Source organism: Stomoxys calcitrans, chromosome 2 (genome assembly GCF_963082655.1).
Source record: "Stomoxys calcitrans chromosome 2, idStoCalc2.1, whole genome shotgun sequence".
NCBI classification, from domain to species: domain Eukaryota; kingdom Metazoa; phylum Arthropoda; class Insecta; order Diptera; family Muscidae; genus Stomoxys; species Stomoxys calcitrans.
The window spans coordinates 165,993,218-166,020,705 of NC_081553.1; the positions used below are offsets into that span (position 1 = coordinate 165,993,218).

General features: G+C 37.9%; 1 protein-coding gene and 1 long non-coding RNA gene across 22 annotated transcripts in view; both read left to right on the top strand.

Annotated features, from left to right (window-relative positions):
* The window catches only part of LOC106081014 (TLD domain-containing protein 2), a 585,921-nt gene that overhangs the window by 360,088 nt on the left and 198,345 nt on the right, over positions 1 to 27,488 (top strand). For 3 of the 21 annotated variants that reach the window (XM_013242792.2, XM_013242784.2, XM_013242775.2), the window contains exon 1: positions 16,855 to 16,964. The exons of 15 other annotated variants lie outside the window; for them this stretch is intronic. The gene's annotated coding sequence lies outside the window, so the exon portion shown is untranslated. Of the gene's footprint in view, positions 1 to 16,853; positions 16,965 to 17,093; positions 17,197 to 27,488 lie in introns of those variants that run through there. 3 more of the 21 variants (XM_013242763.2, XM_013242800.2, XM_059361916.1) reach the window with 3 other exon arrangements.
* LOC106081125 (uncharacterized) lies at positions 22,012 to 22,491 on the top strand. The gene is made up of 2 exons (XR_001220317.2): positions 22,012 to 22,211; positions 22,281 to 22,491. It is a non-coding gene; the product is annotated as an uncharacterized LOC106081125 (long non-coding RNA).

The following is a 27,488-nucleotide window of genomic DNA, read 5'->3' on the forward strand; positions in this document are numbered from 1 at the left end:
GAGTGGAAAAATGTTGCATATCTTACATCGTGCCAAGTCTACGGTGGAGAATGTCACACTTAACATCAGAAGGAGACAACATTTTTTGAATGTTTGGAAAAAGTGGCAAAATATTAAAAATAAATATACAACAAGTAAAAGCGTGCTAAGTTCGGCTGGGCCGAATCTTATATACCCTGCATTATAGATCGTATTTGTCGAGTTCTTTTCCCGATATCTCTTTTTAGGCAAACAAAAGATAAAAGAAAAGAATTGCTATAATATTGGAGCTATATCAAGTTATGATCCGATTCAGACCATGCTTTAACTGACTGTTGGAGACCATAGTAGAAGGCAGCCAATTCAAGTAAGAATTGCGCCCTTTAGGGGCTCAAGAAGTAAAATAGAGGGATCAGTTTATATGGGAGCTGTATCAGCCTATAGACCGATTCGAACCATATTTGACACGTATATTGAAGCCGTTGTACGAAATTTCAGCCGATTTGGATGATAATTACGTCCTCTGGAGGCTCAAGAAGTCAAGATTCAAGATCGGTTTATATGGCAGCTGTATCATTTTATGGACCGATTTAAACCTTACTTAACACGGTTGTTGGAAGTCATAATTTAACACGTCGTACTAAATTTCAGCCAAATCGAATAGGAATTGCGCCCTCTAGACGCTGAAGAAGTCAAGACCCCAAATAGGTTTATATGACAGCTATATAAGGTTATAAACCGATTTCAAGTCATAATTTTACACGTCGTGCTAAATTTCAGCAAAATCGAATAGGAATTGCGCCCTCTAGACACTGAACAAGTAAAGATTCAAGATCGGTTTAAATGACAGCTATATCAGGTAATGGATCGATTTCAACCTTATTTGGCACAGTTGTTAGAAGTCAGAACACAACACGTCATGCGAAATTTCAGCCGAATCGGATAAGAATTGCGGCCTCTAGCGGCTCAAGAAGTCAAGATTCAAGATCGGTTCATATGGCAGCTATATCATTTTATGCACCGATTTAAACCTTACTTAACACAGTTGTTGGAAGTCATAATTTAACACGTCGTACTAAATTTCAGCCAAATCGAATAGGAATTGCGCCCTCTAGACGCTGAAGAAGTCAAGACCCCAAATAGGTTTATATGTCAGCTATATAAGGTTATAAACCGATTTCAACCATACTGAGCACATTTCAGCCAAATCGGAGAAGAATTATGCCCTCTAGTGGCTCAAGAAGTCAAGATACAAGATCGATTTATATTGCAGCTATATAAAAACATGGACCAATTTGGCCCATTTACAATCCCAACCGACCTACACTAATAAGAAGTACTTGTGCAAAATTTTAAGCGGCTAGCTTTACTCCTTCGACAGTTAACGTGCGGACGGACAGACGGACGGACATGGCTTGATCGACTTAAAATGTCATGACGATCAAGAACATATATACTTCATGTGGTCTTAGACGAATATTTCGAGGAGTTACAAACAGAATGACGAAATTAGTATAACCCCATCCTATGGTGGAGGTTTTTTTTTAACCTAATTGTATATAACATGCATTGCAAGAAAGTTCATCATCCAAAGATGAGGATGAGATTTTTATCGTATTGTTTGGCCGAAATGACTACATATGAACATGTTCGATTGTAAATACAAAAAGTGTAACACTATGAGAGGGTTGGGTCGATATTTGCAAAATGTTGTCCCGTAGAAGTTGCAACATTAAATTAGGTTAGCTTAAAGAGGCAGTCTGCCATCAGACTCACTTAGACGTTTTCACGTTGTTGTAGCAATGCATGTTATATACAATTAGGCAGTGTGTTAAACACTGAGGAGGCAGCCCTTGCCGATGAAGAAATCCATCGGGTCAATCCGGTACGTACAACCGGCTGCCATGGGATTTATTAGACCACATAGTTTAGGAATGCTCACAGCCCCCACTTTGTGACCATCTATTATTCGTTGCCCTTCGAGCCTGGTCCTGAAAACTTAGATTACATGTCGCTAGAGGCATTCCCACAGATTCCAGTATCCCTAGAATGTGTAAGGTAATTCCTAGTCGCGCAAGCTCGTCTGCTTTAGATATCTCTGTGGCCCGGCACCACAGAGCCATCTCGTTGAGAGAACTGCGACAGTCGAGTGCGGCTAGCCTGGCTGTCTGAGAAGATATTTATGCCAATCGTAGTAATGATATTATATCTTAGCCATTCCTAAAGCTTTCTAAGCAATTATTTCTTGAGATTAACAAAATGTTGACTTTTTAAATGCCAGAAATATCGTTCACATACACATTTAATTGCCTTTATCATCAAGCCTGAAAATGGTTCCTAGTTTAGTTTTTTTCCTGGATTTCCTGGAATATCTAGGTTACCTAGCAATATGACAGGTGTATGTAGGAAAGTTCTATGTAGGTCTTTTGTTCACCAAGGCAATACCACGTGGTTCTTGCTTTTCACTTTGGAATTGCGATCGCAACTTGGCTTGTATGTTGAAGACCATAGTAGACGTCAGTATGCAAAGTTTCAACCAACTCGGATAAGAAATGCGCCCTATAATTGTTCGAGAAGTAAAAACGGGAGATTGGCCGATGAGGGAGCTGTATTCGGTTATGGACCGATTTAAACCATATTTGGCACATCTGTTTAATGTCATAGAAAACGTCATAATACGAAATTCCAGGCAAATCGAATAAGCATTGAGCCTCTAGAGGCGTAAGAAGTATAATCGGGAGATCGGTTTATATGACAGCTATATCTAAATATGGACCAATGTGGCCCATTTACAATCCCAACTGACCTACACAAGTAGGAAGTACTTCTGATTATATACTGTGATATATTACTCCTTCGAAAATTATCTTAGCCTAAAGGCTTCAGATGTATCCTCCACGGAGCTGCAGAATTTTACTGGGAATTTGTTCAGAGCCTTTCTCAGCTCGCCCTTATATTTTCTTAGCTTAGCCTTCTAGATGTGCCAAACGTGCGATGTTTTGGGGCTTTCGCCCTGTTGAAGAGTTTTCTGTAGTCCTTCCTTAGTCTAACCAGTTCTGGGGTTCACCATGGCGGTAGCTGTTTGCCCCTTGGCTTGGCACTAGGACATGCTGACACAAGTGGGTCATTCAGGGCTTTCGTGATCCGCTTGACCATTATGTCTATATCTTCCGCAGTTTCCACTTCCTTTTCTGGTCTAGAAAGGATAGACGTGCAGAATTTGTGCCGAAATTTAGTCCAATCCGCCGTTCTTCAGTTTAGCCGAGGGGCCACTTCTGCAGTATTTTCTCCAAGGCTGAAACTAATATAACGATGATCAGAGAAGCTGTGGTCATTCTTCTTGTGCTTATATCCTCCGATACAAAGGTAATATCTAGTACCTCCTGCCTGTTCCTGGTAATAAAGGTCGGTTTATCTCCTTTATTACAAATCGCCAGATTGCAACTTATAATATATTCAATAAGCAGCTCATCCCTTTTGTAGACATCCGAACTTCCCCATATCTGGTGATGTGCATTAGCATCACTTCTTACAATGAGTCTCTTCTTCCCTTCAGAAGTGGCTTCAGCCAGCGACTTATGGTTTGAAGGCGTCATCTCTGAATCGTGTGCCATATATAGGGAAGCCAGCCAGTAATGAGACTGGCTACTACTGAATCCTCAATGCTTATCTACTGAAGAAGAACAAGTAAAAAGGCATTAAGATCGGCCGGGGCGAACTTTGGATACCCACCACCTCGTGTAAACCCCATATAGTCACAATCCGATGAAAGTTAGATAACTTAAGCGCCCAAATTCGGCACGGACATTGAGTGGTCTAATATATATGTCTTTTTGGCAAATATATCCAATTATAAACCGATCTGAACCATATTAAGGTCGGATATTGTGAGGCTCAGAAAAACTCACTGCTTAAAATTTGGCAATAAATAATGCTTTTATGGGCTTCAGTCCCCTTATCGGCAGATCGGTCTATATGGCAGCTATATCAATATATAATCCGATCAGAACCATATTTAGGTCGGATATTGGGAGGTCTTAACCTACTCACTGTTTCAAATGTCCATGTCCGTCCGCACGCTTCAGCGAAATCGGATAAAAAATAAAGCTTTTATGGGCTTCAGACCCTTTATCGGGAGATTGGTCTATATGGTAGCTATATCTAAATATAGTTCGATCTGAACCATATTTGGGTTAGTTGTCGGGAAGCCTTAAACTACACACTGTTTCAAATTTCAGCGAAATCGGATAAAAGATAAAGCTTTTATGGACCCTTTATCGGTAGATTGGTCTATATGGTAACTATATCTAAATATAGTTCGATCTAAACCATATGTGGGTAAGTTGTTTTCAAAGTTTTTCCATTCGATTTTGCTGATAAATTAAAGTTTTTATGGGCATTAGACCCTTGATCGGGAGATTGGTCTATATAGCAGCTATATACAAATATGGTCCGATTTGGCCCGTTCAAGATCCTAACCAGAGTGCATCAAAAAGACGTATCTGTGCCAAATTTCAGTCAATATCTCAATTTTTAAAGACTGTAGAGTGATTACAACAGACGGACGTACAGACACACGGACATCGTTAAATCGTCTTAGAATTTTACGACGATCCGAAATATATATACTTTGTAGGGTTGGAAATTGATATTTCAATGTGTTGCAAACGGAATGACTAAATGAATATAACCCCTATTCTACGGTGGTTGGTATAAAAATATTTAGATAACTCTGCAAGAATACAGACTCTGTGTCTCCCATTCCCCGTACCCTTGAGTAGTTTTAATCCTGGAATTCTTAGCCCACGCACCCATGGTTCCTGAATAAGAACCACATCATCCCCCTGCCATCAGGAGGACCTTAAGTGCCGCCGAAGCGGCATTACAATGGTGAAGGTTTATCAGTAGAAACCGGACCATAGTCAGGATTCAGAACTTCTACCACTGTTGTGTTAGCCTCGTCTTCGAATTCCGCCAGTAGTTCATCCTCACAAGATTCGTTAGATCTTGTCATGATGAGATTCCGTACCCATCCAGGGGCTGGTGAGAAAGCAGAGGAACCACTCTTCCTCAAGACACTGGACACTTACGTTTTGGACGATTCCTCCTTAGATGCTTCACTAGCTGCTTCTGTCTAAGTACTTTTTGAGTTCGGTCCTTCCCCGCTAGCGCACACCTTGAGCCCAGTCCAACTGGATGACCAACCCACACAGCGCTTATAATAATATATACTAAAATGCATACTAAATTTAAATAATGAATACTAAACTTTATTAGCTTATCGTTGAACTTTTATTGGTATATAGGTGAGTTTCATAAGATATCCTATTTTAAAGAAATTGGTAGAACATTCTAAAGAGTTGATAGGTATACTCTTTAGAGATTCCGAATTTCTTCCAATTTATGTATGCATAACTACGCTTGATGTCTGACATCCCTAACTCAAAAATAGCCATATAATTTTGATAATAGCTTATTAAAAAAAACTTCCTTATCAGGTAAATTGTATTAGCCTAAATACAAAATATAATTCGAGATAGACTTTTTTATAGCCTTCACTTCCCGTCACTTCAGTTGTTTTAGATAATATAGCCGACCAATAAACCTAATTAATCAAATACTTATAAGAAACACAGTAAACACTACACCAAAAAGAAAGCGTGCAAGTAGATGGATGAAAAATCCCTAAGGTTAAAAAGGAACAGGTTGCTATGCGTCACTTTGGGATTTCCGATGAATATCTGAGGATTTGGTTGTCAAAGTAAAATCATGTGTGATATCTTCAGTTCATTTCTGGATATGTTCTCCCAATGAATAACTCTGAACTGAAGGGTGTTTGATTCATTCTGTTTGACATCGTGAAGAACTGTGATGATCACGAGTGAATTTTTATGATTTGTTCCTACTTGGCATTGTCATTCTAAAGGATTTATGTTGACACTTTAAAATAAAGGTATCACTGGTCATTTGAATTCCATACCGTACAGCTGAACTTTTCGTTTGATTTTTCTTGACAACATTATAATCGCTTCAGAAGTTCAGAAAGGCCTCTGCAGCCATAATTCTTGCGCTTTTTTCTTTTTAATTTTTTGTCTGAAAACAAAAACACAATTTATGAGTTTGAAATTTCATGTCGACCATGAAGTATAACCATAAAATATTAATTTATTGTTTATACTACTACCATTGAAACAAAACAAAACAAAAAACCATATAACATTTATTATAGGAACTCGGCAAGGCATTCAATCAATTTCCCAAGTGGTCATGCCAACATGCACGGGTTCTTCTGTTTTTATTGGTCGGAGGATTTATAATAAGCGCATGTGAGTAATCAAAGTTTATTTTTAGATTGCCAATGCATGACTTAGTTAAATACGTTTGGGCTCCCCGAAATTGATGGTTAACAATTTGTTGCAAAATGCGTGCCATCTAATGGCCTAAACCCTTGCAGGGAGTGATTATCCTTGGAATAAGTTCATGTGGCTTACAAATCTTCAAATACGCTAATGCAAACAACTGTTCAAAGAAATGAAAAACTCTGTTTCCCAGTGCACGGCACGCATATAGCAGATATAAGATAGTTTCCTGTCTCTTGACGTTCCTGCAACCTCTACAGAAATCGTAACTTGCAACTATTTGTCTCTCAGCATGTTTATCAATTATGCAGTGTCCTGTACTACTAGACACCGACAGCCAAGTAATATGATATCTTTAAGTAAAGTTGCACATCTGCCCATGAAGATTCCAATAAGGAACACATGACACTTCTCTCATATCAATGAGTATTATGCTATTCAAGATTCATTTCAATGATAGGAGACCTTCTTTTTTCAAGTTAAAATGGGCCATTTCATCATAAAGCATTCACAGTCCCCAATTTGTGATAATCCGTTATCTTGTAGATTTAACTTAGATATGAATGTGAAAGGTAGATCCTTACAAGTTCCTCCACAATTTCCTGTAATATCTCCGTGCATTTGAAATTGTTCAGCTACCTTATTAGAAGAAAGAACTGAATAAACGCGATCCATGCATAAAGATTTGTAAGATATGGGCTGTCCAAACTTATCGAACGCCTTACGCCTTACTAAGGTCGATATATGTAGCATCAGTCTGTTGCCTCTGCCTATGGGCCACCGTAGCGCAGAGGTTAGCATCATCAGAAAACATTAGAGACCATCAGAAAACAATTTCAGCGGTGGCTTTCCCCTCCTAATGCTGGCAACATTTGTGGGGTAATATGTCATGTAAAACTTCTCCGTTCGAACTCGGCTATAAAAAGGAGGCCCCTTATCATTGAGCTTAAACTTGAATCGGACTGCACTCATTGATAGGTGAGAAGTTTGCGCCTGTTCCTTAGTGGAATGTTCATGTGCAAAATTTTCAAAATCTATCATTGACAAGAGTTACTAACTGTAAAACATTTGTAACGGTTGATCAAGCTTACGAAACCCGTGTTGCGCATCTAAATAAATTGAAGAAACTTGATGGGAGATGTTATCAGTCATAATATTTTCAAGAAGTTTTGTTATATTACGTAACTTTGCAATGCCTCTGTAATTTGATACATCGAATCTACTTCCAGATGATATAATATAGGATTTCTTCCATAGTTCAGGCACAAAGCCTAATTTTATACATCTATTAAAAATCATGGTTAAAGGAAATTTAAGGTGATCAGCGCAAAATTTAAGTACACTAGCGGGTACCCCATCCGGGCCTGGTTTAAAAGAGCATTTCAGAGATTTCAAGTTTTTAGAAACGGTATTAATATTTATTCGAGGCATACTAATTAAAGAGGATTGAAGAATCTCGTACGGATATTCAGAGTTGATATCATACATTTTATCAGAATATGTCGAGGCAAAAAAGTTTGCAAACATGTTACATGTTTCTTTATTTCCTTCGGCGATTAGTGAACCATGTTTAAGGGTGTTAGGAAGAGTGCAACATCTTTGCTTCGAATTAAGAAATTTATAAAATTTTTTCGGATCTGATTTTACTCGTTGCTTCATGGAGTATAAATCAATTACAGTATTATATTCCGGCCTTAAAATTGAATACATGGAAAAATCCGTAGAAGAACCAGACATTTTATATTTCTTAAATAACTTGTTTTTTCTATTCTTAAGTTTGGCAAGTTTAGGAGTATACCAAGGAGGTCCAGTCCACGTCTGTTTTGAGATTTTGGGAACAGAACTAGAAAAACATATAAATAGTGTATCATAAAAATTATGCAACACATTAGTAGGATTATTAGATGATAATACATCCTCCCAAACGATATTGGATAAAAGACTATTCATATTTACATAATCTATTTTAGGAAAAAAGGTAGGCTTTACCACTTGCATCTTATTATATAAGAATAAAAAATATAAATATTTTTGTATAAATAGTTGGGTGAAACTTGTCTTCTGGTAACACTAGAGGATTACAAAAATTTATGCAAACATCATGAGGCTGATTAACGAAAATGAGATGTAATAATTTGTTCTGAGTATTGAATATACGATTCACTTAAAACATACCATAATTAAGCAAAGGTTCAATTTTATCACAACTAACAACATTAGCAAAAACAGGTAGGAGAACATTGCTGTCAGTCTATTGATTCCAAACGCAAGCAAGAAATCAGAGGGTTTTGATAACTTAAAAACAGATATCATAGCAGATAAATGATTATCATAAATAGTAGGACAAGAATTTGGTGGGATGTAGGAGCATGTAACAAATGAAAAGGAATTCTTTATACGTATTTTCACTGCTAATAATTCAATATTATCATTATTAGGTTAGTGAATTATTTCCGAAGTAAATTCCAAAGAAATTGCAATCAAAACTCCCCCTCCAGCTTATTTTGACTTTCTATTACGGTCACATCGAAAAATTTGGTATTTTTAACATAAAATTTGACTCCTCTATGCAAGCATTATTTTTATAAGATAAAGGCTGCTTGAAAATTTTCACAACGCCTTTCAATCTAAAAAGGGTTGTAAACCGTAGTACCGGAAGGCATTAATTTTACCATCACTACCTCATGTATTGCCATCTTTCTCATAGTTTAATCCTATACTTAAGTCTATGACAATGGATCGCCCTATTCTAAATCTTTAAAAATCGTAATACTCTATTTACTCATTCTAATGCAATGATGTCATTAAACTTTTGCCTCTCACTATGCGTATGCATCCATGCAACTCTCAACTTGGTGTCTCATTAGAAAACAAGATTAAAGCTGCATTTGTTTATAATTTATAAATAAAATAAAGTATATTATATTTATAAAATGATATATTTTTATATTCACCCAAATCACCCACAGAGCATATGCTACTGCTTCCGTCGTTGTTGTTAAAATCTATACTAAATACAGACACTCTTAGAGATAAATATATATTTGTCTTTCATATAAAATGCAATTAATTCGCATTAAAGCGGCAAACATGCATTGCAAATATGTACTCGTATTTAAGTAAAGAAAAGCAAAAAAATCAAGAAAATTAAATAAAAACAAATTCAACAAATGTGTACGCTTGTGCATATGAGCACTGCAATTAACAGCAATTTAACAAAGATTAATGTATAGACACATTGGCGGTGATTAAAGAATATATGTCTATATTTGCAAAAATATAATATATTGCTCTCTTATTAAATTTACATTCGATTTTTAGATTCATGGTGAAAGCAATACATCATTTTTACCGGAAACAATTTTGTAAGTTACCGCATAAGCAAACAAATAAAAATAAAGAACAAAAATTTAGATGTTTGATGAATACAACCAGAAAGCTATACATGCATCAAAAAGATCTTTGAACAAAAAATACAAGTGTCCTGGCTCGGTAATACCATGACATGCAAAGTGCAAAGTTGTTATAATTTGTTCAACTGAAGTAAAGAACCATCTTGTGCAAAGACATTCGATATATAAGTAGTAACTTAGAACAATCAAACTTCATTACATTCATATTGAATATGAAGGGATTTCGGGTTTCGTGCCCATCATAGTTGCGTTAGTTAAATGGAACGTATTGTGGGCATCATGATAAAGAGTAGGACATCCAGCGAACTGCTCAAATACAAACAGCATGCCTATGTTAAGGGAAGGTCGGTCGAGACTGCCCTGCACGAGGTTGTGCATTAAATAGAAGAATCCTTCGATACCTAAACGTACACCCTGGCGATATGCATTGACATCGAGGGGACTTTTAACAATGTGCGGACCGACACCCTGATCCAATCCTTAGACCATTACCTGGTGGATCCGGTCCTTAGAGACTGGATAAACCATATACCAAATATAAGGGAGAAAGTGGCGCAAGGCACGCCACAAGGGGCATTTTATCGCCACTCCTATAGATGCCCACCATAAATGACCTATTACAGATGCTGACTGAGGAGGGATTTGAACCCGTCTGCTACGCAGATGATGTTATAGTACTTCTAAGGGGTAAGGATCCGAAAGAGCTATGCAGAAGGGCCGAAAGAGTCTTGCATATGGCATATGACTGGGCTAGACCAAGAGGTCTCAATATTAACCTAGAGAAGACTGATTTATACCTGTTCACGAGGAAGACGAAAGTACGTTAATTTAACGCACCACGTTTCCTTGATAAGAAGTTTTCGATATCTGACAGGGTCAAATACTTAGGTGTGATCTTAGACAGGAAACTGAATTGGAAGTATCACATTCAGGAGCGTACTGAGAAGGCTCATAATGGGGCCTGAAGGCTCGAAATGAGGCCTGAATCCGAGGATAGTCCACTGGCTCTACAGGAGCTTGATAAGATCAATACTTACGTACGCCTCAGTAGTTTGGTGGACTGCCATGGAGAAAAAGTGTAACATAAGAACCATACAACAGGTTTAGAGAACATGTTGTCTCGGCATAGGCGGAGCGAAGACAACCACCCCCACTAGGGCATTGGAGACTATTCTAGATATCCGACCCATTGATATACAGATTAAGTTTGAGGCAGCCACTGCGGCTATGGGAGACTTAAGGCGATGGGAGAATGGAACCTTGAAGTCGAGTGATATCGGCACAGTCTTGGATTGACGGAACCCTAGTATTGTCACCTGGAAGATCATTTTACACGGATGGATCAAAGCTAGAGGACAGAGTGGATCAAAGCTAGAGGAAATTGAGAACACAAGGACTAAGATCTGTTTTCGACTGCCTGACCATAATACGATCCTGCAGGCGGAGATCCGGGCGATCACGGAATACGTAATAAGTGGTGTGGTGCTAACGTCGAGTGTGAAAATCTTTACCGACAGTAAAATTGCCATTAGGTCAATAACAACCAGGACAGTAAGGTCACGAACAGACTTGCAGTGTAAGAAGGAGATTAACGCCTTCCTTGAGGATGGCAAAATCCGCATCGTTTGGGTGCCTGGCCATAACGGAGTAAGGGGAAATGAAAGGTGTTGCGGTCTGGTGGACGGCGCTTCAAAAGTCCACCTACTGCTCAATACTTAATCGGATCCAAAGGATGGCTTGTGTGTGCATCATAGCCGCACTGAGGACGACACCATCTGATGCACTCAACTTAATGCTTCATCATATGCCTCTGAACATTGTGGGTACCCAAATTGCAACGGCCACTGCCGTGAGGTTAAGGTAGCTTTCGCATTGGTCATATAGCGGCTACGGACACTGTGTTATCTTTGACTATTCCTGATAGAAACGATTGGAACTACGATATCCCTGGCAACAGAAGTTACATTGACATCTATACGAATGGTTCCATACTAAACGACCAGGTGAGCTTTGGAGTGTACTCTAAATATCTAAAACTGGTCATATCGAAAAGATTACCCGACCACTGCAGTGTATATCAAGCGGAGATACTTGCAATTAAGGAAGTGTTGGAATGGCTAAGATATAATTTCATTATGACTATTGGCATAAATATCTTCTCAGACATCCATTAAATCCCTGGAGAACGTATTTCTGACCACAAAAACCGCCCTCGACTGTAGCAGATCTCTCAACGAGATGGCTGAACAGTTCAAAATTCACCTGTTCTGGGTGCCGGGTCACAGAAATATCCCACGGAATTTTAAAGCGAATGAGCTTGCGACACTAGGAACTACCCTGCGCATTCAAGGGATACTGAAATCTGTGGGTATGCCTCTAGCGACATGTAAGCTAAGTTTTCAGGACCAGGCCCGAAGGACAACGAATGATAGATGGTCACAAAGAGGGGGCTGTGAGCATTCCAAAACTATGTGGCCTAATCTAGACTTAAAGAGGTCTACCGCTACAAATCAAGTTTTTCGGACCAAAATTGAATTGAATGCTTAACATTGTAGAAGTCATTGTGTAATATTTCAGTCCATTCGGATAAGATTTGCGCCTTGAAGGGGCTGAAGAAGCAAAATCGGTAGATCGGTTTATATGGGAGCTGTATCAAGCTATAGATCGATTCAGACCATATTGGACATGTATGTTGAAGGTCATGGGAGAAGCCGTTGTACAAAATTTCTGCCAAATCGGATAAGAATTGCGCCCTGTAGATGCTCAAGAAATCAAGATCCAAGATCGGCTTATATGGCAGCTATATCAGGTTATGAACCGATTTGAACCATACTTAGCACAGTTGTTAAAAGTGGTACCAAAACACCACGTGCAAAATTTCAGTCAAATCGGATAAGAATTGCGCACTCTAGGGACTCAAGAAGTCAAGACCCAAGATCGGTTTATGGCTGTCATATATCAAAACATGGACCGATTTGGCCCATTTACAATGGGATGGTTCAAATCAAACCATGTTTGGATATAGCTGCCATATATACCGATCTTGGGTCTTGACCTCTTGAGTCCCTAGAGCGCGCAATTCGTATCCGATTTGACTGAAATTTTGCACATGGTGTTTTGGTACCACTTCCAACAACTGTTTTAAGTATGATTCAAATCGGTTCATAATCTGGTATAGCTGTCATATAAACCGATCTTGGATCTTGACTTCTTGAGCCAATAGAGCGCGCAATTCTCATCCGATTTGGCTGAAATTTTGCATGAGGTGCTTTGTTATGACTTCCAATAACTATGTTAAGTATGATTCAAATCGGTACATAACCTGATATAGCTGCCATACATCATCTGGATCATCTGGGATCTTGACTAATAATATGGTCTGAATCGATCAATAGCTTAATGCAGCTCCCATATAAATCTATCTCCCAATTTTGCTTCATGAACCCCTACAAGGCTCAATTCCTATCCGAATGAACTGAAATATTACACAATGACTTCTATAATGTTCAGCATTCATGTGGTCCGAATCGGACTTATAACTTAATATAGCTCCAATAGCATAACAGTTATTATTCAATATTCTTTGTTTGCCTAAAAAGATATACCGCGCATAGAACTCGACAAATGCGATCCATGGTGAAGGGTATATAAAATTCGGCCCGGCCGAACTTAGCATGCTCTTACTTGTTTTTTTTATCCATGGTATATAAAATTCGGTCCTGTCGAGCTTAAGCTTTTATCACACAATATGTATTGTCTTATCTTTTTTCAAAGATGGCAACTCTAAAGGTCGTACACATGGTGTGATACGTACGAAAAATTAACTATGAAAAATTGATTCTCGAATAAATATGCAACTCTTTCAATTAAAGCGAACTCTTATTTCATCGAACATACACGTAGACACATGTCTATAAAAAAAAAAAAACAATATATATCTTCCGGACACAGAAACTGGCAGCACATATGTAACGCACATATCGTGTGATAGCAACTTGAACACACTTTTACTTTTTTTTAATTTAAGAAAAAAAAAACGATTAAACTGAATTTACGCTCATTCCTCTAAGGCCTTTCTAGTTGTTAGTGTTTCTAAAATTTTTGACTTACTTCCCTATTATCAAAATGTCGTTTTCAATCAGATGATCGATTAACTTTTTTGTTTTTTATTGTACCCTGATAAATGTCATCGCTGCTTTTAATTAAATAAAAAAAAGAAAAGAAAACAATAATTCCCTACTTTACTTTACGATGCCTTGTTAAAGCAGAACAAGTCGAATTGAATCTTTGACGCAACTCTGACGTGACTGCTTGAGCGTATTTATCTCACATGTAGTAGTTGAATTTTCGTCATTCACATTGAAATTTGGATAAAGTGGGTCAGTGGAATTTTCCCCGCCCCCCCTCCTACAAAAATTGATTAATGGTGTCATATCAGTTCAATATCTTAATTTAGGTGTCAATTTGCAGCTATAAATTTCACCCTCCATCAAATAAAATATGGTAGGTAGAACATGCTCACAAAACATTCAATTCAATTGAATGGCAAGTGTAAACATTAGATAATATAGTACTCGTAGCATGGGGCCAATTAAGACAGCCCAGCTCATCTAATGGTGAACGCCTGTGTCCAGTTTAAGAAATGGGTTTTATATACGCGGCAACATAATGAGCATGGCCAAAGCCGTTTTTAAGTAACGGTAAGGACAAATAATCAGCTGATAGTAAAGAACATACGTATGGATGGACGAACGCATGCATGCATGGCATATGCAATCATGTTGACATGTGTTTTTTTTTAAACACGTTCACTCCGAACGCTTAAAAAAGATAAAGAGGTTCTCCTCATCTCTTATGGTTGGTTACAATGAGAACCTTGTGAAAAGAAAGAGACAGGGAGAAAGTGAAGAGAGGATGGAGAGTTTAAGTAAAGATACGTTTGAACGGTGATAACACATGTGCTCTGAGCCTCTGATTGCATTTCGTGCAGAAATAATGTGCTGTGGGTAGGCATCAAAACACACACACAAAACAAAACTCGTAATGTATTAATCAACAGCAACAATAACAACATGTTTGTGATGTTTCTGGAATACCAAGTACAATTTCCATTGTCACATAATTGTCAGGCGTATAATGCATGCGAGGAGTGTCCACTTTAAAGAGATGTCATTATACTAGTTATGGTTGCAGTTGTCATATTTGAAAGCAAGCGGGGTATGATAGTTTAGAAACGATTTCTTCTTTCTTATGCTCAATTTCGTTATTCAGAACTCAAAGATATGAAATATACCAAAGTACAGCAGTTAGTGAGGACCATCAGTCCAAAAATATTTGAATTCAAATTGTTTCTAGTCTTTGTTAGCTACGAAGTACCAATCTGGTAACGAGGAAGTAGGAAAGTCCAAAATTCCTTTTGACGAAGATGCTGTTGCGGATAACGTGGCGGCTGTGAATAAATTCTTAATTGAGGGAACAATACAAACTCAGGATCACATACAGGCTTACTGAGACGAAGTGTTACCAAGTTCACACTGGCTATATGACAGCTATATGATGTTTATTACGCTTGAACTCCATCTTGAACAATTTTTTTTAAATTAAATCGGAAGCAAATGCTTTTGGTGGCTTCTAAAAAATATGATGATCGGATATTGTTTACAAACCAGCAAAAGCATTTGTTTTCGAATGAATTTTAAAAGAAAATTATTCAAGATGGAGTTCAAGCGTAATAGCGTGATAACATAATATTGAGCTGAAGAAACATAACCGACTATTGTTGGCGAACTCGAACCCCTCAAAGTTAACAAAATGTTTGTGTTCCGAACCATAAATCATTATAATGGTGTTACAAAAAAACTCTAACAACACCTAAAGCCTTACAAGTTCCTACAATAAGTGAACACGACCTTACACCAAAGCAAAAAAAAGTTTGACTCGAAAGAGAAAAGGATTTGCAGGGCTTGCACGAAAGTAATGAATTTCCGAACATCGTGTTATCTGGCGAGAAAATTTCCCAATGGAGCAATTCGTAAACTCCCAAAATGATGGCGTTTACTAAAGCGAGCGCAAATGCAAATTTGCCCGTGAACAATCCGTTAAGTCACGAGGGAAAAACTAATCACATATTAATGAGTACTGTTCGATCCAATTTTAAGCTGAATGATAGGGCAACTCTTTATATAATCGATTCCGAACGGCGTTTCGCAGTGCGACATCTCTTTAGAGAAGTAGGAGAGGAGACCACTGTTAAAAATATTTTTCTGATGTTCTCGCCAGGACTCGAACCCAGGCGTTCAGCGTCACAGGCGGACATGCTAAACTCTGCGCTTCGGTGGCCTCCTAGCTAGAGGAATATCGATATAATAAATTGTAAACGGAGAATGAGAAACCGGCTCGATCAAATGTGATCTGTGTTTCGCGATCTAAAGGATTCTTTGGATTCTTCTGGACAAAATCAAGTGCTGCTCCGGGCCAAATTCATCAATCCTGGTTTCTGAAATAGACCTTTATTTTCCTGTCTCTGCAACTTTTCCCCCACTACTCCGCCTCTTTTAATTTTTATATTCAGTAATCCGCCAGACTTTACCAATATTAATAGTAACTCCTCAGATTAATCTTCAGCAAAACCTGTTGAGTTGTCTCTGAATCAACAACCTCACAACCTCTGAACCTCCTTATCCAATGAATTTTAAAACAATATCCAATGCTTGCACTGTTATCCTAGAATGCTAATGCAGTGTCTCATAAAAGCAAATTTGCTTTAAGCTGCATCCGGGACCTTAATAAAAAATTTTACTTTTTTTTATATTATAACCCATTAGTTGCTTTTTTGGGAAAATAAAAACAAATTTCGCCTCATTTTCTTTCAATAATGTGTTGCATTAATAAATGCAAAACCTATATCACTTTTGCCGGTCATAGAATTGACGAAACCTCTTTACATTCAACACTCCTTCCAATGTCGCCAGCCACAACCAAACGTCAGAGGCAATGGCAAACGAAACGACAACAACAAATGTGCGTTGGCAACACTCATCATAATTTTTTTTTCAGCAAGACGGACGAGAGATTATTACATCCAATTAGTTTAACGCGAACGGTCGCCGAAGGAGACACAAAAACGTAACAGAATCGGTGAATCCATGAATGAATGAACCACACATCGTTACCACCCGTGCAGATATAAGTGCTTTACAAGTGAAATATAAGAGTAAAAACAAAACAAATTTAAATAAAGTGAAATGAAATGAATCACTTAGTTGTAGCAACATTACAAAACGCATACGAGTATTCTTATATATAAATATTGTATTGAAAGTTAACGATCAAGGCGGTTTACCGAAAACAAAATTAATTAAAATTTTCATACCAGTTGATCAGAGATTTTCTGTGTTCTTGTCTTCGTTTTTTTCTTTTTCTTTTTGTGGGAATACTTTGTGGATGTGTGTGTGAAAGTGCCACTTTAATTACTGATAACTTTTTCTTATCTATGGCAAATTAATATTCACTATTTATATCAAAATAAAAACAATAGGAAAGAGCAACAGTTTGGCAAGATAATAAATGACTAATTTCAATTAAATACCATCTGAGAAGCCCTGCCTGTGATATGCAAACCTGCATAAACCTGTGGCATGTTGGCGTAGTATTAATGCAGTTTATTGTGTGTTGTTGTTAAATATTTACAAACAAATTTTATTATGGTACCGTAAAACGTAAACAAAATCAAGTAATTAAATTATAAAGCTTTTTAATTGGATAAGTAGGAAAAATTGCTGCAACGGACAACCGTTAGCTGAGACAAATTCGGGTTTAACAAAACCTACAGAGCAACTGGCACGATTTGTAATATTTTGTATTATTGATTCAAATGGCAAACAGTGGGGAAGTACTCTTAATTTCAGAATCCATTCACTTTGGTCCAAGTGACTTCCTGTTGTTTTCACGATAGTAAGTCGTATTGACTTTTTCAGCGGTCACATCTACCCATACCCTCACATGTGATGGAAAATTACATCGGGTGGCCGTTCGTAGGCCCAAATTCACGTACGTGCGCTCGGTTACCCATACCCTCACATGTGATGGAAAATTACTTCGAATGACCGTTCGTAGGCCCAAATTCACGCACGTGCGGTCGGTTATGGAAACAGGATTTTTTTGGCAGTTTACGAATTGCTCAATTACTAATCTATTCATTCCTATGTAACACCTCGATATATAAATCTGATATTCTTGTTCGTTTTAATATTTTGAGTCGATCAACTCATATCCGTCTGTCGAAATCATGATAGCGTTCTAACACTATAACTAATACTTCTTATTGATGCAAGTTGTTGTTGTAGCAGTGTGTTGTATACTTAGGCGACAGCCCTTGCAGGTGAAGGATCGAGTCAATCCGGTATGTACAACCGGCTGCCGGTATGTACATGGGTCACATCGGTTCAGATTTTTGATTTCCTGAGCCACTAGAAGCCTCAAAGACTTCTGTTCTGACTTTCGAAATATGTGCTAAGTATGCTCCGAAATGGGTTTTAAACTGATTAGGCACCATATCAACTGATTGACATATTAGACTTCTTGAGCCCCTGGATGCCTAAAGTTTCATATAATTTAGCTGAAATTGAATAAATGGATGTAAAAAAGTAAATTTGCCCATTAACATTCCATTAAGGAACATGAGCAAACTTCCTTGACGGAAGGGTTTTCTTCGATCCTTACTTGGTCATTAAGCTATCATTTTGCTTGCCTTTGCTTGCCGTACAGTAGTCCTGTCTGCGCGACAGTAAAGATTCCGAACTAAGATTACGAACTTAGTCGTAAGCGTTGTTTGACGACTGTTGTTGTTGTCGCCATATTCGTATGTTAAGTTGACAATCCCCGTCAAACTCCACAGGTAAGCATACTTATACCGGTCCATTAATTCAATCGCCGCGAAGAAGTCATAGTTAAAGAACCAATAACTCGCCTTGTCATATTGAATATCACAAGCTTTACTTTACTTTTATTAGCTATGACAGAACATTTGTCCCATTAGCGTAACTTGGAATAACGTTGCAAGCGTCTCTATCTTCTGCGCTACTTTCAAAATCTCTGACTTCAAGTTTCGGGATGTCTTTCATCACTTAGTCTTTCCGTCGGGCATTTGGTCGTTTTGGTTTGCTTGTACCTAGGTAAGCGCTTTCAAAAAACTTCTCCGCTGGAGCTTCTTCATTCATTATGACAACATGACCTAGCCAATCCAACCCTTGTATTTTGATACGTTTAACTATGCTAACGTCGTCATACAGCTCACACAGTTCGTAGTTCATGCGATGCCGGTACTCTCCATCAATGAAAACTGGCCCATAAATTGTACGAACGATCTTTCTCTCAACTCTCCAAGCACTGGCTCGTCTGCTTTCAGAAGCATTCATGCCTCGGAACCATATAACAACACGGGTAGTATCTGTGTCTCGTATCGGGTAATCTTCGTCTGTCGAGAGGTAGCCTTGTTTCTAAAATGCTTGCTTAATCCAAAGTAGTATCTGTTCGCCACTATTATTCTGAGCTTAATTTCAAAACTGGTGACATTCGTTTCGGTTGTGGTTCCAACTTTCTCCATTTTGTTTTATCTGTCCAGATGTAAAGGGCGTTTTGGGAGTTGATATCCCAGGTACTCAGTATTTAAGCAAGAGCCGGTGCCTGCCAGCATCTCACTGAGACTCTACTAGATACCACAGATTGTTCACGACTGTAGCTATTCCGCATCTTTATGAAGCTTTCCACTATTCGCAACACGTCAAAACTCAACTGAAAGTTACCGAGCAACTTTCAGTTGAGCTTCTCATGATGACGATGAACACTACACAAATCGGAGCGCAGAGTTCCAACCTGTGTGATGTTATAGCCATATGTTTTTCATATGTTAGGTTAACTAGATCAATCAGCTAAATTACCATATGATTAGAATTGTTGTTTATTTTTATGGATTAGTTTGTAAGAATAGACTAAGTACCGTTATGTGAAATAAGTATATAAAGACAATGAAATGGAAATAAAAGACAGAAATCAAACAGAGACTGAACTGGCTTTAGGTTATGTTAGATTGAAAAGAGGATGCATATATTATTCCGCCCCATGCCACTATGGACATACACCTAAGCCAGTAATCGGCTTGTTGTGCGTTCTAAAAACTATAAAGTATCCTCTAAAAAGAAATTTTTAAGTTCGGAATTCCCTTCTACTTACAAAATCCTTAATTGTTTTCAATACGACTACCCTAAGTTGGTTCATGTCTGGTATTGCGTCCCCACCTAAATGCTGGTATCTGTTAGACGCAAAAGCCGGGCAATGAGAAAGGAAATTCCCCAACGTCTCATCATCTTGCCGCACCGATTTTACATAAGTGAGCTCGTAGGCCACCGTAGCGCAGAGGTTAGCATGTCCGCCTATGACGCTAAATGCCGCATAAAAAAATTTTATGCGGTGGTTTTCCCCTCCTAATGCTGCCAACATTTGTGAGGTACTATGCCATGTAAAACTTCTCTCCAAAGAGGTGTCGCACTGCTGCACGCCGTTCGGACTCGGCTATAAAAAGGGGCCACTTATCATTGAACTTAAAACTTGAATCGGACTGCACTCATTGATGTGTGAAAAGTTTGCCCCTGTTCCCTAGTGGAATGTTCACGGGCAAAATTTGCAATTTTTTGCTCGTAGTCCTATGTGTCCCGTTATGATACCAATAGCTGTACTGACCTCTTTCTTGCTTCCTTTCAATAATAGCCTCGTCTTCTCATGATCTGGATTCCCCTATAGGATTTTCGCCGTCCTACCGAACGTTTCACTGTTCCACAATGGTGCATGCGCATTCGTCGCCCACTCCCCTTAACTCGGACTGCGTCGACCCAAAAGGCTTCGGTTTAACCAAGTTTATTGACGGCAGTCCTCTGACCTTCACTGGCTTTACTTGTTTTAAAAAGGCAACTTGTTGTGCCTGCAAAGCGAAAGCTTACTTTTCTGGCAGTGGCGTTTTTAAGCGCCCGCAAATCAATTAAGCAGTCCCTATTTAACGTTGTAATGAAGACACAACAGCGAAAGAGTGCCGACAAGCCCTACATAGTGATCCATTTATAGCTTTGGCATGTACTCTGAACAACTTGGACTGGTCATATCGGTGAGGTTACCCGACCACTGTAGTGTGTATTAAACGGAGATCCTTGCAACTTCTTTGATTGCTAAGATGTAAGGTCATAACGACGACTGGCATTAATATCTTCTCAGACACCCAGGCCATTAAATCCCTGAAGAATGTATTTCTGAATTCGACTGTCATAGGTCTCTCAAAGAGATGGCGTAGTTGTACATTCCAGGGGAACTGGAATCTGTGGGTGTGGCTCTAAGGACATGTAAGCTAAGTCATTTGAATCAGAATGAACCGAAGGGCAACGAATTGCAAATGATCACAATGTGGGCGTTGTGAACACTCCAATATTATGTGGTCTAATCTAGACTTGTAGAGGTCTTTCTCTGAATTAGCGAATGTGAACACTCGCAAGATGTTGGGTTTTTTAAAGCGATCTACAACGTTAGGAACTATACGGCAAAATCCTTCTTGTTTGTGACGTTTGTAGTATTACAATGGACTTTTTTGGTTCATTAAAGTGAATCAACACACAGATGTCATCAGATAAACCACAAATTTTCATAAATCAGCAACAGTTTTTCGTAAACAAAATTTTCGAAACTATCCACACTCGTTCACATTCTAACAACGTATAGTGCACAGTTTTTCCCAACCATCCCATGATTGTTTACAAACAGCTTACCACATTGGGATGATGTTCATAAAGCACGGTGCATGAAATCAACAACGTGCCTTCAATAAATCATCCCCGCATGTTGACAATATTTGCAACGACGCCTTAAACAAGGGAAATATGTTTCAAGTTACTATACATCTGCAAGTATAACCCACTCTCGCATGATCGTGGTGGGCATGTTCGTTTCACCTTAATAGTATAATCGTTTCATATCTTCTCTTCACATTCATTTGTAATAAGCCTCGAGTTTATTGCCATTCTAATGAAAGGATCGTGTTGCTTGCCCAACATCAATAGACCTTCTTTCAATGTTATGTTAAAAAGAGATTTTTTTTTTTAAATGAAGGCGTTGTTTATTTTTAATAAGTCAATTGCCATGGCAAGCCACATTCAAAATCTTCTTAGCATTTTCATGGCTGTATTTATAAAATATACCCAAAAGTTTTGAATTTGCCTGTAAATCATGAAGTAGCAAAAAGTGGAAGACGGATGCCAGAGGCCTGATCACACACATTGCATTATCTCCAATATCATAAGCAACAACAACAACTTTCAATTTGCTTCTTCATTTATTTTTGTGATTAGCACGCATGCGCAAATTTGTGATGCTGTTAACATATGATTTACGAGATAATTAAGACTGGACAGACGCATGGATGGTTTGTATAATTGGCAATAACATTCGCATCTGCTTGGATCATGACTTTCTTGTTGTCGAATGCTTACAGACGGGTATGGCGTTGGCATACAACATCTCGAGAGAGAAATACATAGATACTTGGGTAGATATTAATATCAATCAGATGATTGATTGGCATGAAACAATTAGTTTTAAAGCTGTATGCATCTATGTATTGATATCAATGGGTTGATACAGAGAAATGTTGTATAGTGACTGTTAATTGTGTCCATTCATAGAGAATACTTTAATAAAATTAATTTATTTCTTTCAGTGCAATGGCCAATTCACAACAACAAAACTATGTGTGTTTCCTTTATTTTTGCCGTGTCATAGACACTTTTTTATTATCATGTGAATTCCTTAGCTTGGCATTCATATCATCATACAACAAGCTGAAGAGACTTTTGCTTTTTGTGGTTTCTATTTTAAATAATCTCGTGATTTCGTTGACGTTGTCTTTATTTATGACACTCGTATGCTTTTTATAGCAACGTAGACACGATTCCATCGTAAATCATAACAGTTGTATAAATAATTAAATTATTTTAACTTCCATCATAATAAGTCACACGACTTAACAAACAGCAGGACATTGTAAAAGACGCAAATTCTGCACAAGGTCTTGAAGAAGATGCAAAACAAAAGTTTGAAGCGTTACAATAACGTTGAAGACGCGACATCAACACATTCGACATTTGGAAATAATACCAGAATTTACTTAGAAATAAGTCGGACCAAGTGTACACAAACCCTTAAGGTGTTTGGGGTGCAACTCTGAAAACAAAACCCACAAAAGCGATGCCTAAAAGTTAAAGAATTTTTAATTTTGACGCCTAAAAAACGTATGGCAAAACAGAATGGCGCATGAGTTCAATCTTCAAAATTCGTAACTTTTTCGCTTTGGTTTTGTGGGATTTGTTTGCAGAGTTGCATTTTTAATGCGTTTTAGGTGCGCTCGCATGGTATGTATTGGGTTGCCCAAAAAGTAATTGCGGATTTTTCATATAGTTGGCGTTGACAAATTTTTTCACAACTTGTGACTCTGTAATTGCATTCTTTCTTCTGTCAGTTATCAGCTGTTACTTTTAGCTTGCTTTAGAAAAAAAGTTTAAAAAAAGTATATTTGATTAAAGTTCATTCTAAGTTTTATTACAAATGCATTTACTTTCTTTAAAAAAAAAAAAAATTATTGAATCGACTAATTTTTTAATTGAAAACAATTTTATTTTCAATAAAATTTTTAATTGAAAAAATTTTGGGGACTTTTTTCTGTGTAATAACGAATGCAGCTGGCATGTTGTGGACCAGAAATTCTTTCATTGCTTTTACCGTTAGATCTCTATAGAAATGGTGATCCATTCGTTGAGAATTCTTACATTTAGGAACCACAAAATACCATGATCATAATGTTGTCTCCATCAGAATTTGTAGCCTTTAAAGTATACTGAGGGTCAATTTTTTTGTTTGGACGATAACATATGTATTTTATCATACAAGTCAAACAAGAAACTTAGAGGCCATAATCCTGATGGAGGCAACATAATGAGTATTGGGTTCTTTTTCATGGTATGATGTGGTTCCTAAAAGTAAGAATACTCACAGAATGGATCACCATTTCCACAGAGATGTAACGGAAAATGTAATGAAACATGCTCAAAGCTGACTTACAAAATCCTTAATAGTTTTGTAAGTAGTACGGATTGAATCAATTAAAAAGTGAATTGAAAATGTCAAATATTTCATTCATTTTTTAATTGAATATGCAATACTTTTCATTGAAAATTTATTCAATAAGTTTTTCAAAAACAGTGATTGATATTATTATTTTCGTGATTGAACTCTGGAGTTTTAACTTAAAAATTAATTGGATCAATTAATTTCGTGATTGATTTTTATTCTGTGTGCGTTCAAAATTATGTAAGACTTATACAACTCCACCAAACTACTGTGGCGTAAGTAAGTATTGGTCTAATCACGTTCCTGTAGAGCCAGTGGTCTTTGGGGTCTGAATCCCAGGATAGTCCACTGGCTCTACAGGAGCTTGATAAGACTTATACTTACTTACGCCTCGGTATGGAGAAAAAGTGCAACATTAAGACCATACAACAGGTTCAGAGAGCATGTTGTCTTGGCATAGGCGGAGCGATGAGGACCACGCCTACTAGGGCACTGGAGACTATTCTAGCTATCCGACCCATTGTCATACAGATTAAGTGTGAGGCAGCCACTGCGGCTATGAGACTAAAGGCGATGGGAGAATGGATTGAGGATGGGGCAGCTCATACCATCGCGGTATAATCGACGAATCGACGATAGGAAACCGATCGGATACCTGAGATTAACCTTGAAGTCGAGTGCGAGGCACTGCTGCCATCGGCACAATCTTAGATTGACAGAACCCTAATATTGCCATCTGGAAGATCCTGTTAAACGGATGGATCAAAACTAGAGGACAGAGTGGACCTGGGGCTCTTCATTGAGAACCCAGGGACTGAAATCTGTTTTAGACTGCCTGACCATAATACGGTCCTGCAGGCGGAGATCCGGGCGATCACGGAATGCGTGAAGTTGTGTGGTGCTAACGCCATATTTGCCGGCAGTAAAAATTCCATAAGGGCAATAACAACCAGGATGGCAGGGCCACGAACAGTCTTGCAGTGTAAGAAGGAGATTAACGCCTTCTCTGAGGATGGCAAAATCCGCATCGTTTGGGTGCTGGGCCATAACGGAGTAAGGGGAAATAAAAGGGCAGAGGATTAGGCGGTGAAGGCCAGAGCACTGCCGTCAATAAACTTGGTTAACCCCAAGCCTTTCGGATCGACGCAGACCGAGTTAAGGGAGTGGGGGACGAATGCGCATGCAACATTGTGGAACAGCGAAACTGTCGGTAGGACGGCGAAAATCTTACCGGGCGGGATCCAGATCGTGAAAAGACTAGAGGTTATTACTAAAAGTAAGCAAGAAGGAAGTCAGTAGTATAGCTATTGGTATCATAACGGGACACATAGGACTAAGAGCTCACTTATGTACAATCAGTGCGGCAAGTGATAGCATGTGTAGGGCGTGCGGGGAAGATGATGAGACGTTGGAGCATTTCCTTTGTCATTGCCCGGCTTACGCGTCTAACAGATACCGGCACTTAGGTGGGGACACAATACCAGACATGAATCAACTTAGGGCAGTGGCATTGGAAACAAAAATTTAAAAATTTCTTTTATGAGGTTACTTTATAGCTTTTAGAGCGCACAACAACCCGATTACTGGCTTAGGTGTATATCCATAGTGCCATGAGGCGGATTAATATCTGTGCCCTATGTATGTGTGCAGTTGGACCCACCTTAAGTTATATTAGTATCACTTCTCTTAAGGAAATGTGTATGTCTTAATTTTTTATATTCATTTCCTTTTTATTTTTCCGTTTTTTGCGTCTTAATAATTACATTCCTTCAACTTGTTTCAATGGCGAAACATTGATATGCATATCGTGTTGCTATCTAAGAATGTGTGTGTGTGTGTGTGTATGGGTGTGCATTATATTCAAATATATATAAAAATCTCAAATTAGGATTTTGGCGTTTTTGCTATTTCCTTTTATGATTTAATAATCAATGATAATAACAATAAATGACTGACGTAAATTGGAAATATGTTTGGCGGCTAACGTACCCTGTACATACACTGGTGCATATATATTCGCACATATGTATGTTTGTATATATTATTGGTAATGATTTGACGACTTTGTTAAATTTGTTTCCATACGCTCGCTTGCTCACTCGCAATTTGTTGCCACCCCATGCCATCAATCAACAATCTGTCGTTATGATTATTATGATATTGTTGATATCATTTGGTGATTGTCACCCGCCGAAAAGAAAAGAAGGAAGATTGAAAGAACACTTAACAAACTTAACACAATCCAATAGGAATGCTATCGTTCTATTACAGCGTAGAACCAGTAGTGGCCACATAGTTCTACTATGCAAACAAACGCAATCTGAACAGCATATATATCTCAGTGTCTCTTTGTATTATGCCATACATAATCTATGGGTGGGAAAATAAAAAAAAAAAACACAAAAACATTATTTTTTTAGTTTGATAAGAAGTTCATTTCAAAATGAATCTTTTCAGCATGAATCGCATCGGAATAGATGGCTACTAGTCCATTCTTGGTGAAAAGTTGGAATGTTTTGGTTTATTTTTTCTTTCTTTGTGCACAAACTGAAGCCAACATATTGAGCTTTTCACGCCCTCTGCAGAACACTTTGTAAAAAACTTCATGTTTTTTAAATACCATTTGAAAAAAAAAGATGTATTTTTAAGCATTAATACACGCAAAAAAATCATTCGTTTGACATAAAGGTCATTTTCGCCAAGTAAAGTTTTTTTTGTGAAAAACGTTGGACTTTGTTTAATATAAAAGTACATTTTTTTAATATAATTTTGGCAATAATTTGCGATAAAAAAAACATTTGTTCAAGTATTTTGCTTGTTATGGTGGAAAAGTAAAGCCAGAGATCGCAGCACACACCAACCACTATGGGATGCGTTTCGTAATTTGTTTACAATTACTCATCAGCCATATTAGGTGTAAAGGCTTCAAGGACCGTATGTTGGCATGTTGTACTTGTACTTATTTATTGCGAAAACGCAATGTATGAGACAAATACCATATTAAACACGCTCGACAACCCTGTCTATTCCCAATGCATGTGTTTTTGTGTAATGGCAAATTTTCTGTATGCAGAAATTACACTACTTCCAGTGTAATGGATCTGTTGGAAGTTGTGTTGAAGGCTTCAAACGCTCGACGACGACAACGGCTCTCGTTGTTGCTCTGTGTGCACAGGTTCGAATTCCGGCCGGGCTCTGCCCCGACAATACCTTTTATTCTTGATATATAAAACATGTTATTAGGCGTTTCAACTAGTTTTTCTTTATTTATAAATTAAGTTAACGTCAAACGTCTAAAATTGAAAATGTTGGCAAGTTCAATTAAATATTTTAACTAAGGCATATTTATAAGGTGGCCGCATCGGCGAATTGCTACAACAAAGCATGTTTTTTGGGAACTTGATATGTCAAAATGTGTATACAGGGTGAAATAATTCGATTCACCGTGACATTTTAAATTAATGGCAAATTTTGCTTCAACCAGTCAGAGCAAGAAAAAGAAGTTTATTAATATTTGAGTATTAAGCAAGAAAAACAAATTAAAAATGTTTAAAATTTCCATTAATTCCTGAGGCTT